Genomic DNA, 15,812 nt, shown 5'->3' with positions numbered 1-15,812 from the left:
TCATTTTTATATAAAGAAATGATACCTGAACTCGAGGTGAACTGGCACCCAGGTCAAACTGCTCTCTGGAGCAGGAGGAATCCAGCATTGTTTTGTAAAATGGGTGAACACAAAGGCTTTGGCCTGGGCTACTCATATGCTAAAATGCATCTGACTCACTATGTCTATGGAAGAGTCTGCCAGAGGCTGATTCCCTCCCCCACTTTTCCTGTTACAAGAAGTTAGTGTTAAATGCTTGTCAGTGATTAACTGTATTGTTCTCCATGGAAGTTCAACATAGCCAAATGCATACAGAGATCCGTCTGTAGATTTTGATCACACCTCACTGATGCTACAAATGTATTGAATGTCTCACGCACATATATGTTACTTTAAATATAATTACACACTAGATGAGAGATATACAAGAAATAATGGAATGAATGTCTCACACAGAATATCCTGAATCCCCTTACTAACTGCTGACTTTTTAACACCTTCTGGGGAGATGCCATTGTGGCTCTCAAGTGCAGATTTGCCTTGGGCAATGCTCCCCACCCCTCCCTTCCTGAGCGCGCAGTCTACAGAAGATGAGATTCAGAGATCTCTCTGGACTGGGAATATCCTGAATAATTAAGACTTTGTTCAAAAGGTAGCAGCTAGTTGTCACCTTTTGGACACCCAGGAAAAGAGGAGATTTTTAATAGATTCTATTCAAGGATCAAAGAGAAAAACACTATAAGAATGAGGCTTTTGAGACAGAGAGTTCAGTTTTGCCTACAGCAAAAAGCTGCTCACAGGATCCCAGGGTTTGCTGCTAAGCCACGGGGCAAAGCAGGAACTCTGTTCATGAACAGAAACTACAGCAATGCCTGAGTTTTGCTGCCCAAGCTGCCTGATCTGAGCACTGCAACAATTCCTGTCTCAGCCAAGCGCCTCAACTGAAGTGATCCTCTGCTTTCAAGCCTCTGTTCCTGGTAAATATGCTGCTCCTTTACAAGCCTTGGGAATTCCCTCCATCCTTTCCCTGCTCCCTTCTCCTTCCCCCCCAATCACCCCCAAACCATGCCAGCCCTCAGCCATCCTCCCCCCATCTTTTCTGCCTGTATCTGAAATGTATTAGAATTTAGGAAGATTTAAAGCACACACATATGTTAGCTAGGCACACGGGTGAATATTGGTACTGGTTAGGATGCTCTGTTTAAATACTGTTGCTAATATTGATAGAGGGTTCTGCTTTCTGCTTTGCTAGATTATGTTGTTAGTCTTTATACTCAATAAAGCCCATTGAATCCTTCTGAGTAGTTTGATCTCCTTTCTTCATTGCTTCCAGATCATACGTGGTCACTAATATAAAAGAACTTGGTCCAGACCTATTTTATATACTAGCTAATGAGCATATTTAGTATATAGATCAGGCCTGGTCTGTAACAAGCCAGCCTATAAAAGAAGCCTCCCAGGCTAGACAGGAGATCGAGCAGGAACTGGTCTCAAGGCAGATTATAGCATAAGACACACATTTAGGGACTCAAAAGATAGCTCTAAGGAATCTGGACTGGATTGATTCACTATCCAAACAGATCTCCTGAGTCCATATGGAGATGCCAAAGAGCAGCTGAGCTGCAATTTTAGCGCGAAACACACACAAGGCCATGGGTATAAATTGAGCGCCTCTTCTAAAGAAGAAGTGCAAGAAGGCAAATAATGTGTTGCGTGCCAAAGAAATAGCATAAAGGCGCTGAGATTTCCAGTTTAGATTGGCCTGAAAATAAATCCCAAGATATTTGAACTTGGTGACCTGTTCTATACAGATCTGATTAATCCTCCAGTTATAAACTTTCCTAGAGTTCGAAAATACCAAAATCTTAGATTTATCGAAATTAATGGAAAGTTTATTTGAGTTACAATAGTGGGCAAACACTTTGAGAAGTCTCGTTAAACCAAGCCAAGACTATGATAGGAGCACCGTGTCATCAGCATATAGTAACGCCGGTACTCATACATCTGCCAATTTGGGGAAGTGGGCATCCACCTTTCCAAAAACCTGGGCCAGGTCATTAATAAATAGGTTAAACAATGCGGGCGCCAGCAAGCAACCTTGCCTGACTCCACGAGTGGTAGCAATATGGCCAGTTAGGGCCCCTGAGAGATATCTGATTAGAAATAAAAGCCTTTTATCAATGGATGATTCGCTAAGTTTGGCCCATAACAACTCTCTTGGTATAGAATCGAAGGCCGCTCGCAGGTCCATAAATGCGACATAGAGTTTACTATTAGGGGAAGCTGTATATTTGTATGCCAGATGGTATAATACCATACAATGATCCAACGCCAAGTGACCGGCCCTAAATCCTGCCTGCTCAGGGCCTAAAATATGGTGCTTCGACATCCAACTCTCCAGCTTATACAAAAGATAGTGGGCATAAAGTTTGCCTATCACAGATAGCAAACTAATAGGTCGATAGTTGGAGGGAGCAGAGTGGGAACCACGTTTGTAGATTGGAACCACAATGGCCTCACTCCAAGAAAAGGGAATAGCACCTTGTTGTTAATTGAGGTAAATAAACTGGCTAGGACGGGAGCCCACCAATCAAGGTTACCTAATACTGTTTCAGGGAGGATAAGATCATCTAAAGTGAGAGGGGGCCATAAGGGGAGCCTGGTGAAACCAGAGCTTCATTAAAGAGCGCATAAAAATTGACTTCCCAAGCCTGAGCTGGAACCATAGAAACCAAACTGGAATTAGTGGAATCTGAGATAATATGCCAAAAGGCACCGCTGTCCTTATTCTGAGTAGCCTGGATTAATCTCCTTAGCGGACCTCACACATTTTTTATAAGCCTTCTTAATAGTGAAGTATTCTGATGGAAGCTCTTGATTGGAACTAGTTCTGTATTCACTATATAAACCTTTAAGCCTGTTGAATAAATCCCTGCACTTGGAATCAAATCATTCGTTAGAGTCATTCATCATACGTCTCTTGGAGAGAAGCAGTTGGCCAGTAGACGAGATCCTGTGGGAGACCTCAGCCTCCAGCTTCTCATAACAGGATATTACTGTCACTCCCGGCTGGGTCTGCATGACAGAGTTATATAACTCAGTGCCAGCTGCGGAGGAGTATAAGATCTTCAATTCCCTCTCCACATCAGGTGACCATTTTACCTTCCATCCCATTCGAGTTGGGGGGGGGGGTTCAGGTAAACCAGCTAAGAAACAGTCCTTCCTAGGTCGTGGAATATTAAGACAAAAAGAGAGGGGCAGATGGTCACTAAGAGCTTGAACACCAACTTCAAACATTACAACATGGCTAAACAGCAGGGGAGAGGCCAAAATATAGTCTACCACCCTGCTGCCGCAAGAAGATAGGTATGTAAATTCACTGGGGATATCAGGGGAAACCGACCCGTTTAGAGAGATTAAATCAAATGAACTAGCTAAGCGTAGCAAGTTTGCCCCAGCCTTATTAAAGACTTTGTCTTTAGATAAACGAATATGGGATAGAAAACCAGCTGAGTTATCGCCCCCACTCCAAAGTTGGGAAGCAAGTAACGTGTTGTTATCAGGGCCACATCTAGAATTGAAGTCACCAGCAAGAAGAATCTCTGCGTGCGGAGACTTCAAGCTGATTTCCAAAATGTAAGAATCCAGTTGGTCCCAAATGGCAGCCATAGGGCCATAAGAGGAGCCAGGAGGGATGTAAACATTAATTAGCAATATATCCTCACACAGAGTCTTGATGAGAACAGCCATTGCAAAGGGAGGGAAATCAGGGAGCTGCATAGAATCCGCTTCCAAAGAAAGCAAAATACAACATGCCAGGCCCCCTTTAAGTCTCCCCCTATTGGAGTCAGAGTGAGCGTCCAACTTATAAACCACATAACCATTGATATTTAGATCTTCCTTAGACCAGGTTTCCTGCAGCAATATCACATCCCACTTTTGTAAGAAAGATATGAATGCCGAATTGCATCTTTCCCCTGCCCATCCTGCTACATTCCAACTAACAAAACTCCAATTGGAGCAATTATAACCAAAAACACAATGTTCCGAGCCTGTTGGAAGGTAAGACTCAATCGTAGCTGGATCAGTAGCACGTGGAGGAGGATCCCGAAGGGAAGACACTCCTTGTATGATAGACATGGTGTCCGTGAGGAAGGATTGGTTATGGGGCACATTAGAAAGTCCTCTCAATGAGGGCTTCGGCCAAGGCAGTCATATCTGGGGGTAGGCCGAAGTCTGGAACGACGAGGAGTGCTGTCTAGCATCTGAGAGAAAAAAGTTGGTAATTTTAGTTTGTGTTAAACGAGGAATAATTGCATGAGGCTTGAGGCTCAAGGGACCTTCCTTAAGAACTGGATCGGAGGAAAACCCCTCAAGGGAGGGGCTGGGAAGATGGCCAAGCTCTGAGGATTCACTTGCCAGGGACTTTTCATATATTTGCGGTTTTCAGCCAAAATGGTTTCAAGGAGGGACAGTTTAGAGATGTTAGACCACAAACCATCCTTGAGGAGAGATCTAGGTTCCCAGGACGGATCGCTCTCCTCATCCAATGATTCTGAGGCGTAGGTGAGAACAGAAGGATTATGGACTTCCTTCACTTTAGTCAGACCATCCATTGTCAGATCAAGGGAAGCGATGGGAAAAAGCTCAAGGAAGTTTGGCCATAGTGCTGGTCAGGCACAGACAACTCCAAGGGCACCTCAACTTCTGACATGATTACAGGGATGAAATCTTCTGATTCTCCAGGAGGGAGTAAAACTAGCTCAGAGAGGGAAGGGGGAACCCTCTTAGAGGGAGCTGCATAGCCAGAGTTCGAGGTGTAGGTCGAGGAGGCAGTGGGTACGTGAGTCCCTTGGTCTACTTTAAAAGTGAGATGGAGCTCTTTAAGGGAGTGCCTTCTATCAGAATGGCTCAGAAGAGGCTTCTCAGTGGAAACCTGTGGTTCCACTAAGTTCTTTAGAGGGGCCCCTTTGTGGATTGCACATGACTTCTTGAGCTCTGTAAAAGCTCGCCTGGGATTTAACCCACTTAGCCAGATGGTTCTTCATCGAAGCAGAGACTGTAGGATCAAAGGTCTTTCAAATGTGAGCTGCAGTGTAAGCATGTGGGGCAGAGTGGATTCCAGAATAGAAAAAGAATCAAGATCAATAGCATGGTGCTGGAAGGCTAGCACAGATGCAAGTGATTTGGCAATTAGTTCCACCTATCCCGGTTAATTGTATTCAGATAGATTTCCAGAATAAGTTGAGTAAGTCGATAAACCAATTGGGAGCAAGGCTTTCCTTGAGTGAGTAGAGTCAACCAAGGTTGAATGGAGAAGCTAAAGCACCTGGCATAATAAGTTATAATGGCCTTCCTTCCCTTTGAGAAGCATTTCTGTATGGCAGCCATTGTATTTTTCCAGTATTAAACACCAATATCCTGTTGCTGGGGAAATTGCTATTATTTTCCCAGCTAGTATGGCCAATGGAACTTGCTATCAGTAATATGGCTGTGTATCACTGGCACCTATTGGACAGTGCCCATGACACAGTGTTCCCCTCCATGTCCTTGCCCTACTGAGACTCTAACACCAGTGTGCTGTTCTGGACAGTCTCAATACTTATTACAACAAGACTATAGCTCAGCTGGTACAAGGGCTCAGCAGGAGCAGCCTCAAGTAGGCTAAAGCCTCACCAGTAGTTAAGATATGCAAAGGGCAAGGCAGAGACAAGGGCAAGCATAGCCAAGGGCAAACCAGTAGTCAAGCACGTACAGTAGTTGGGGCAGAAGCAAGGTCAAGCTGGCCAAGGTCAGGGGCGTAGCTAGGGAAGAGGGGGCCCCTGTTTATCCCTCTCTCTGGCGGCTCCCCAGAGTGAGGAAGATAATAGGGAGGGGTGGACTGGAGGGCCCTTAGGAGCCGGGGGCCCGTGTTCTTTGAACCCTCTCGCTCAATTATAGCTACGCCCCTGGCCAAGGTCAAGCCAGAAATCAACTGGTGCAGGGGGCTAGGCAGAAGCAAAGTCAAACCATCTGAAGCTTGGGAGGGAGTGTCAGACTGCTTTTGAGGTGCTTAAAGCAGCCCTCAGTAAAAACCCCACCCTCTAAGCCCCATACTTTAAAAGAACTGTCACTCTGCCCACTGATGCTTCTGAGTGGGGCACTGAGGCAGAGATGATGCCATTGGGTCCAGACCAGGCCCCTCAGGTGGGCGTGGTCCTTAACCAGAAGCGGCCAGAGGGGGAGAACCACTGGCTACAGGGGGCTCAAAAGAAGAAGAAGAAGATCATCATCATCATCATCATATCATCATCATCATCAGACAGGTGCCTTGTCATAGGGACACTTTGAAGACTCCACTGGAACCTAAAGGACCCTTGGGAAGGGTAGAGGCAACAGGACAAGAGACTCCAAACATATAATTGTTTATTAATGCTTTGTTTTTAGAGAGTAAGTTAGGAAATTAAGCTTTGTGCTCTCAACCCTTTTGAGACAGGAGCTGTCAACTCCCTGCCTGTCTCAATTTAAGGAGGGGTGTGTGTGTAGTGATCAGCCTCCCCCGCTAAAGAGTTAACAGGAGTGAACCCTTGTCTTGACTGACAGGCTGGTGATCTACAGGTGACCTTGATCTGGAGCATGGATCTGGCAGCTTTAAAAAAGAGAGGGGGAGGGGAGAGGGAGGGGGGAGGGAGAGCTGAGGAGGGCTGGGCCTCCATACCAAAGCTATATCCTCTTCATCATGTGGAGTGAGTATCAGTCTCCCGCTTTGCACTGGGATTTCTAGGGCAATCCTGCAAAGACTACAGTGCTAGAGGCATCTTTTGTGCCTGGACATCTGGCTAAGCTGCATTAGTGTACAATGATCATTATTCACCTACTGTTTTGTTACCCTTTCTCGTATAATCATCTGTAGACATTAACAACAGAATAGCTTTTGTACAGGGAATCCAATAGCAAATCAATTCCTTACACCATAGGATTATTTTAAGGGGAGAAAGATGAAACAAATTGAGCCATGAACAAGGAAGGAAAAATTTTGCCCTAAATATTAAATGGCAGCGCAGTCTATCACCATGGCTTTGGATTGTGCATACAAAGTTCCCTTAAAATCATATACAGCTAGGATGCTGAGAAGAAGAAGGTCTGGGGGCTGGATGTGGCTCACAGAAGTTTGCTGATTGTTAGCACTTGAGTGACAGCTGTCCATTATGGTGAGTTCAGACAGGCAATTTTGTTTTTGCAAAATCTGCTACTAATAATTAGTGATGGGTGAACTCCCCCCAAAGTCTGGGGTCAGAAAGAAAGAATGATTCCTCTTATTTCAGAAAATGTTTTCACCCCCTGTTCTGGCTCTTTTTGGATCCTGTTGCAGCCTCAGTGATGTGAACAGGGCTTGATTTGATCATTCTTCCAATCCCTCATTAAATTCCCAAGATCCCTGTCTCTGCTCCAAACCCTTTCCTCCCAGTTACCTTTCACATGGCCCATCAGTGCCAACAGGACACTACCTTCCTGTCCCGGATATTCAGAATGGAGTTGTTATAGTGAACCAGACACAAGGAGGGCTGGGAATTTTAAGCTTTCCAATGCTTCTGCCTGGACCAGAGGTGCTGGAAGGACTACAATTTCCAACCATCCTTATGTCTGACACTCCAGGGAGCGGAAGAGAGGAGGAGGAGAGAAATGTCTCTCTATTTTTCTGCTGGCAGGCCTTAAAGTTTCTTTCCAGCTCAGATTAAAATCTGAAGGGTTTTTTTTGTAAATCATGATGCTTTTCTCACATTAGAACATTACAACCCTATCAGATTTTACTTCCAAGCAACACTAGGATGTAACTCATCAGCCTCACTACAAATAATCACTATGGTTACTGTTAGATTCCATCCAGCACAAAACATGGTGGCAGTTTCATTGTTTTGTTTGCGTGGTAGAATTGCTTGCGGGACTTAAGCAGAATGTACTAGAATTCATGCTGGGTTTCTGTGGAGGCATCTAGAAGCCTTTGTGAAGGCTGCAACTTGTACGGCATGACTTGGGCTCTCCTGCTTTCCCTGTCTCTTACCAGATTTCCAAATCAATAGAGTATAATTTATCATGGAATACAGGATCTTTCATGTTACCATTTGTTTAAAATTTCAAAAAGTAAGTCCAAGCATAAATATTTACAATGTTTCAATTACTGTCGGCATAGCAGCTGGCAGCCATGACACTTGGATCTGCAAATCAATATTTATGAGCCTTTGAATGCTTAGATTACACCTGGCCATTAGTCTGAATTGACTGGTTTATTGTCTTAACACTCTTTAGAACAATGATAAACATCTTGAAACAACTCTTTGCAGAAGATATCGTGATTATAGTCTTAGACTGAGCACTTGCAAAGAGGCTGGCAGCTGTCGGGTCTGGTTTAGGAAGAGCCACATTACGCTGATGCTCAGAGGAAGAGTCTGTGAGATGGCAGGTAATGGCTGTGCCAGAGGTGAGCAGGAGGGGAAGGGCCCTTGTGTGAAGTTGGCAGGAGAGGTCAACAACAGCCCAGTCACTCTTTAAAGAGCAAGGCACTTGTATTAATTGGACTGCAAGTGACAACACCGTAGTTTCAAATTATTTTCTGGAAGGAGACTGCATGAGCGGAATGCAAACACCAGAGAGGCAAACGGAGTATTCTGGACATGCTTTGCAATCGGTTTTTGTATTCTCAAAGGGAAGCACATTCTCCACAGCTGTTTTGTACTGGTGTGTGTGTGTGTGTATGTTTGGTCCCTTGAGTAGCACATGGCTTGGCACCGACCTAATTACCAGCCCTTTCAAAACATGCTTCTTGGAAGATATCAAGGGGACTTAACATCCTGCTGCATGTATGTTTGACATTGCAGTCTTAGCTCCCCTTTACACATACCTGTGCTGATGCTGCAAGTGGTATATATAAAAGTCTTCCTCTTACATAGTTGCTTTATGAACATGGTTACCATATGACTTAAGTGATACCCAGCCCTTAGGAAATGCATTGTCTCCATGGTAGCAACACCCCAGAGGAAGCACATAGGCAGACGGCTTCATGTGCATCTTAGTGATGCAGGGCAGCCATACAGCTGGCAGCAACTGAGCTACTAGATGTACGGGCAAGGACGTGTGTGTCTTGGGAATGCTCAATATGTAAGGCTTAAAGTGTCTTTGAGCCTCTATTGTGCACTTGATAGGAGTGTACAGTTTGATCATTGCTAGTGTAGAAGGAAAGAGAGAGAGGCATTAGTAATGCAAGTGGGCATTCTGGCCACTGTGGGTCTTCAGTTGGTTACAAACCAATTGAAGAAAAAACTGCTTTTAGTCTCACAACTTAAGAAAAAGCACTTTAAGTCTCACTAGTCTTCCTTTTCTTTCATATTAAGGCTTTACAAGTTGGCAGACTTGAAAAATTGGACCTAACAAGTCTCATTTCAGAAATACAATGGTTTTTCCTTGTTCTCTTCTTGACCAGGGAGCTTTCCAGATTAGACCCTGCAATGGGGTCACATCGTATCTCGGAAGTGTGCTTCCACACTTCCTGCGTTGTGACACTGCAGTCCCTACGTGGACAGCAGGGTGCCATTCACATTTCCAAGGCCTTGTTTCGAATTTAATTGCTGCGATATAGAGCTAGGATGTCGTATATCTGGCATAAAGAAGCTGCTGTTTTTCCACGTTGTTCGTTTCTGCGAGATTGCTCCCCCTGCTGTTTACATTTCGAATGAGACTTTCCTGAATGGAGGCATTTTGCTGGTGTTGAGCAGCTAGGCCAGCACCCCGTAGGAGCACTTGTAATTCAAAACGTTGCATACTACATTTTGAACACAAGCCTAAATAAAAGGTATCGTTATGCACACTCCCAACTTCCTTTAACCATCCTTGCCTAAGCCCTTTTTGTTGCTCTCTGCATTCTTTGCCAGCCTTGGATCATTTTGAGCCCCTAGCTCATCAGAGACGATCTCTTCCCTTCACCACGGTGAGGCATCTATCTTTCTTTCAAGCCCATCCTTAAGCTGTTGGCTTTGCTGTGCCTCATTTGTTAAATTAAATTTATTTATTTATTTATTTCTCTTGCATCATCATCTTCAATTGCTCTAGAAGTGCTGATGTTCCTTCTTCCATCCTGACTCGGTCCCACCAGTCCACAGCTTCTGTTCAAGGAAACACAACCCCACTGCTGATACCAATGTTTTGCATGCACCCCCACTTCCCCAAGTGGCAAGAAGTTCCAGCACTACCTCAGTTCCATTTTCCTTTGGAAGAAAGGTCACTGGAGACGTATGCTGTCTTTGTGATATTCAGTTTATTTACAAATATACAAACGGAACATTAGATGGATTTGAATTAGCAGTCTAGTTGAGCACCCATACAAGCAGCAACAGATTATATTAGGTCCCTTGACAGAAAGCCCTGCACCCCAAGGTGCTTCTCCATTCCCTCTACTTGGGAAATGGAAAGTGCACAAAACAGTATTATTTCTTTTCTACATTATTTTGTGAACCTCCTCTAAGATAATGATACCACTAGGTGGTGCTATTATATACCATCTCCTATTTTAGTCTTAGTATGCAAAAGGTTATTAGCACCTACATTTTACAGAAGGGGAATGGAAGCTGCATAACCACCAGCCTGATCCTGCAATCTCTTGTAGGTACGAGGGGACTGATGTAGGGATGTGCTATTGGATTGCGCCAATGATGCTCCTGCAGCACAGGCACTGTGGCTGACAGTGGATTCTGGGTCAGCATTATTTATTTATTTATTACATTTATATCCCACTCGTCCTCTAAGGAGCCCAGAATGATGCACATGGTTATGTTTGTCCTCACAACAACTCTGTGAGGTAGGTTAGGCTGAGAGATATGTGACTGGCCCAGAGTCAGCCAGTGAGTTTCATGCCATTTTTGGACTCTGTGTGTGTGTGTGTCAAAATGTGGTGTTCTGTTCTGAGTTGGGAGGGACTGTGTGTGCTTCTGTTCTGTAGTGTTGTTTTTTTTTTTGCAAGGCAGGGTTGCAAAATGTGTGCATTCTGCTTGTTTCGCCCATAGGGAACAATGGGGAACTCAAATCACCCCATTGTTCCCCATGGGTAGGTCCTACGGACACCAACGTGGATTGGGTGGTATGACGTGATGGGTACTACCTTCCACCCAACCCAAAAAAGAAATGGGCAAGTGGGTGATTTTTAAATTTTTAAATACCTAAATGCCATAGGATCCTATGGTTTTTAAAAAAGAAGTTTAAATAATTAAAAAAATTGTTCGCTTGCCCATTTTTGTTGTGGGTTGGGTGGTAGGTAGTACCTATCATGCCGTACCACTCAATCCACTTTGGTGGCCCTAGGACCTACCCATGGGGAACAATGGGGTGATTTGAGTTCCCCATTGTTCCCTATGGACTATTCATGAATTTATTTGTGAATTTCCAATTTGATTTGTTGAACCGGCCAGTTATAGCCAACCAGCCAGTTATGGCCAGTCATTTCGATGAATCCATTCAATTTTTTTTCTATTCAATTTGAGGTCAAATAGAATAGCATAAAACGATTTGTGCACACCTCTAGTCTGACACCCACAGGCAGCTTTCCTGTCTGGAAGGGTTTCACCTCCATTTCAACAGCATGGATCAATTGATGTGAATGGTGAAGCCTGTGCACAGAGGGGTTCTATGGGAGAATGTGAGCACTCATGGGGATCAGGATTGGGGAAGTAACCTGACAAAGGGCACACAAATGAGTGAGGTGGGAACTGATCCCAGGTCTCCCTGGGCAAGGCTCAACAGGTCAGATCCCTCCAGACCACACTGAATACAAGTGAGACTTAAAACCAGACATTGCCTGCCATTGGACAGAGGAGTAATTTCATGTCAGTTTGGGAGAATTCTAGGGCTTTTGTTCTAGGTTCAAGATCACAATGCAAGAAAGCTGAATTCCCATTTTTCCACATTATACCTCTGTGACAAATATCAAGGTGTGTGAAGGGGAGGTGTATATCTGAAAACAGGAGGTAAACATGTGCCCAGGAAGAGCCTTGGCCAGCTGTGGTTGTCAGGCATATATTTACCAGGTGTTTTCAGAGATCTGCAGAGTGTTGGCTATTACTGCTGGATGAATGGGAGCTTGTCTTTCCCATAATTGGTGAAGTGGCCCAACTAAGATCAATTCAATGAGATCAGCTCTCTCTCTTTCTCTCTCAAATCCTTTCAGAGCTTGGGAAAATTTCAACAGGAGTGTCTGAGGAGAAATTTTGGAGAAAACATGGCTTGAATTTGGGGGCCAAGAGGGAACAATCTTGACAGTGGATGTTTTAGCATTGTCTGCTATGACAAGATACAGGGGCAGATTATGCTTTTTGCCGCTCATAGGCAAAAATGCTTTTGCCACCCTTTTACCTTAAACAAAAAAAGTTTCCTTTAAAAAAAAATAAGGTAAAAGGGGAGACTTTCTTCTCACCCACTCCACCCTTGCTGCAGCCGCCGCCGCTGCCCACAGAGAGGGGCAGCAAAATTTGAGGAGGGGCAAAATTTGCTGCTCCTCAGATTTTGCCGCTGTAGGCAAATGCCTACTCTGCCTCTCCATTAATCCACCACTCCCAAGACATCTCCTAGCCCCCTTGCTTGAAAGAGAAGACCTTCAAACAAATGGAATGGTAAATATTTAAACAAAGATTATTTGCTTCCTTTTACAACTACCGACCTGACATCTGAAGACTCAGAGGATAGTTCTGAAGAAGCACAAACCTGTGCTACCTATATTTGTACCTCTATATTTGACACAGAAGTTCCAGGTCATTTCATTAATTAACAGCATGATCGACAAATGGTAGTGCGAGGGCTTGTTTGCCTCTGCTAGAGGCAGAGAAGAGTTGATGTGATGGATGCATGGAAAGGAAACAGATGGATCATTGCCTGATGCCCTAAAACACCAACTTCGTATTCCATACTGACAGCACTAAACATTTTTCTTTGAGCTCATTCAGCACAACATGGAGTGGCAACCCCCATTCCCCCCACCCCCCCTGTGGAAAATGCTGAGCCCCAGCATTCTGGAACCTTTAAAGTTAAACAAAAAAAGGAAAAGAACCTGCAAAGCTGAACATCAAAAGATGGAACATGCAGTATGATGGGCAAGTTCCAAACATTGCTAATCGCTGCATCCCTTGACTCTCCATTATCTTACTGCTTACCATTACTGGATCGTTAGCTTCTACTTCATTTTCATGGGCGGTATCTCAGATTTTACAAACCAGCAATCTTTAATAGAAGCTCCTTTTTACTGCATTGTGTTACAGGTCTCTACTTTTCAAAACTTCAGTGGACACAAAATATTGAAATAATGTATTTATGGCTGGAATTTCCCCCCAAAGTATAAGAAGCCACCATATCTATTATATATTTTGAAATGTTTGTTTGTGTGAAATAAAGTCATAGTTCCTGACAAATCACACACAAGACAGACAGACACACGGCTTGCAGTTTGCAAGCATATGAATGCCTTTGCTCACTATGACTCTAGTCTTTCCTAGCTTTATGAGGGCTCATGACCCATGCTGTCCAATGGGAGAATTTTCCTGCATTTCTGGGGCATTAATGCATTTCCCGAGGGTTTTGGATTTTTCATAGTCTGGGTGAGGTCTGGAACCTACCTGTGAAAATCGCTTGTTTCTGTCTTTTGTGTTTTGGTCTGGAAGTCTGATCTGATGTGAGTGAGTGAGTGAGGTCCAAGCAGCTTTATATTATAGAGATATATACAGTAAGAAGCCACTACTGTTCGGAACTGATGAAATATCTAAATTGTTCATTCCAGCAATATCTATTCCTAGAGACCAAGTCCACGCATCTGGGGATTTTCATAGTAATACCATACAAGCTAGTTAGTGGCTGAGGGGAAAAAAAAGAATCTTTATAGGAAAGTGCTGCTGGTGGGCATTTCCTAAAGCAACAGATTGCAAGCAACTGGACTTCTTTCTCACATTTGTATCCTTTCCTTCTTTCTAGGAGCTCAGGAGGACAGTGACTGACCCATGTTTACCCAATGAGCTTAATGTCTGAGTAGATATTTCTACCCTGGTCTAAATCCAATATTTTGGCCAATGCGCTGCTCTCTCTCTCTCTCTCACACACACACACCTCTCACAGTGCCAATCACCAATTATGTCTCACCCCAAACTCCACATTGCTTTGCCTGGCATATCCACTGTAGGAATGCTGAGAGTGGGTTTGGCATTTTAGAAGATTCCACCCCACTCACCTTGGATGCACCCACAGCTCTAGACTGGCAAAAACAGAGGAGGATGAAAAAATATCTCTGAAAACATACGGAAGCTTTTCTTCAAACCTAGATGCTTGTTTCCATGTAGGTGGTAAAACCAAACTCAAGTAGTCAGGGTTGTTGCGAGACTTTTGGGTGCTTGAGGTGGGGTGCCACATGCTGCTGCCTTATGCCCCCATCCACAGCTGCTCAGTGGCAGTACTATGAGCCTCTCCTCCTCCTCTTCCTCCATGCACTGGATTTGGAAGAGTAGAAGGTGATGAAGCAGATGAGGGAATGTGGAGGAGAGGAGAGTGATGGCCTAGAAGAGTGTCTTCCCCATCACTTTCCTGCTTTGTCACCTTCCTCCTTTTCAAATACAGCATAGAGAGGAGGAGGAGGAAGAGGAGTGGGGGAGGACTCAGAGCAACTTCTGCAGCTGCCTTTGGCTTCCGTTTACTGCTTTGGATGTTGATGGGGGTGTTTGCCCTTCTGCCCCATGTGTTCCAGCTGTGCTTCCCCCTGCTGGCGGCTTTGTGTAAAGTCACCAAGAATGGTTTTTAAAGAGTTCCTTGCATCATCAGTTCCCTGCCCCCTCTGTGACCCCATTGGCCCAAAAAGAGAGCCAGCGTAGTGTGGTGGTTAGTGCTGGACTAGGACCTGGGAGACCCGAGTTCAAATCCCTATTCAGCCATGAAACTAGCTGGGTGACTCTGGGCCAGTCACTTCTCTCTCAGCCTAACCTACTTCACAGGGTTGTTGTGAGGAGAAACTTAAGTATGTAGTACACCGTTCTGGGCTCCTTGGAGGAAGAGCGGGATATAACATGTAAAAATAGTAATAATAATAAAAAATGAAGCAGGAGAAGGGGCAGAGGATGTGTTTCAGGTAGAATATGGATGCCCCCTGCCTGGAAAACCCATTGCAGTGGAGGGCAATATGAATGGCTACAACCCTCTCACGATGAATTGAAAAATGCTGTACTCATGGTGTCAAGCCATTGTCTCATACTGTCACACCTTGCAACACTTTTATTGGTGCTAAGCTTGTCGACTGGAAAATGCCCTGGCCTCTGCACATGTGGGATGCCAGGCAGAGTTCTGCTTCTTGAGGCAGCTTTCAGGTGCAGCTGTGCCGCTGGTAGGCACTTTCTAATTTACTTTTAAAGGGGCCTCTCGCTGCTGCCCCCCCCACCCAGTGCTGCCCTCACTGGACGCCACTGCTTTACATAGTATTTTTGCTCTCTTCAATGTCTTAATCAACCTCATGTTTTAAATTTGTAATAATGACCATTGCTTGCAAACATCTCATCGCATCGGATCCAGCCTGTTGTCTTCGTAGGCCTGAACAAATGGAAGGGTGCTGCTGCTATCATTGAATAAGCATAGGAGATCAAAGAGCACACTTGCCCAGCATTATGTTAGATTTAAACCAGTAATTATGTGTGAATGTCTGGACCTCTCTACTCTATAGCATCCTTAAAGCAGGTTGGATGGTTCTTGTCTTCTTCTCCAGCTTAGAATGGTTAATGATACTTAGCCAATGAGCTTTGAGTGAATGAACTGTTGAGCTCATCTCTTCTCTAGGAGACACTACTTTT

General features: G+C 44.5%; 1 long non-coding RNA gene across 2 annotated transcripts in view; it reads left to right on the top strand.

Annotated features, from left to right (window-relative positions):
- Positions 1-15,812, top strand: part of LOC128347318 (uncharacterized) — a 78,253-nt gene that overhangs the window by 55,457 nt on the left and 6,984 nt on the right. For both annotated transcript variants that reach the window (XR_008317500.1, XR_008317501.1), the window contains exon 3: positions 8,266-8,419. This is a non-coding gene — a long non-coding RNA (uncharacterized LOC128347318). The remainder of the gene's footprint in view (positions 1-8,265; positions 8,420-15,812) is intronic.

The sequence above is a fragment of the Hemicordylus capensis genome, chromosome 2 (genome assembly GCF_027244095.1).
Source record: "Hemicordylus capensis ecotype Gifberg chromosome 2, rHemCap1.1.pri, whole genome shotgun sequence".
Taxonomy (NCBI): domain Eukaryota; kingdom Metazoa; phylum Chordata; class Lepidosauria; order Squamata; family Cordylidae; genus Hemicordylus; species Hemicordylus capensis.
This window is presented reverse-complemented; position numbering and strand designations above follow the sequence as displayed.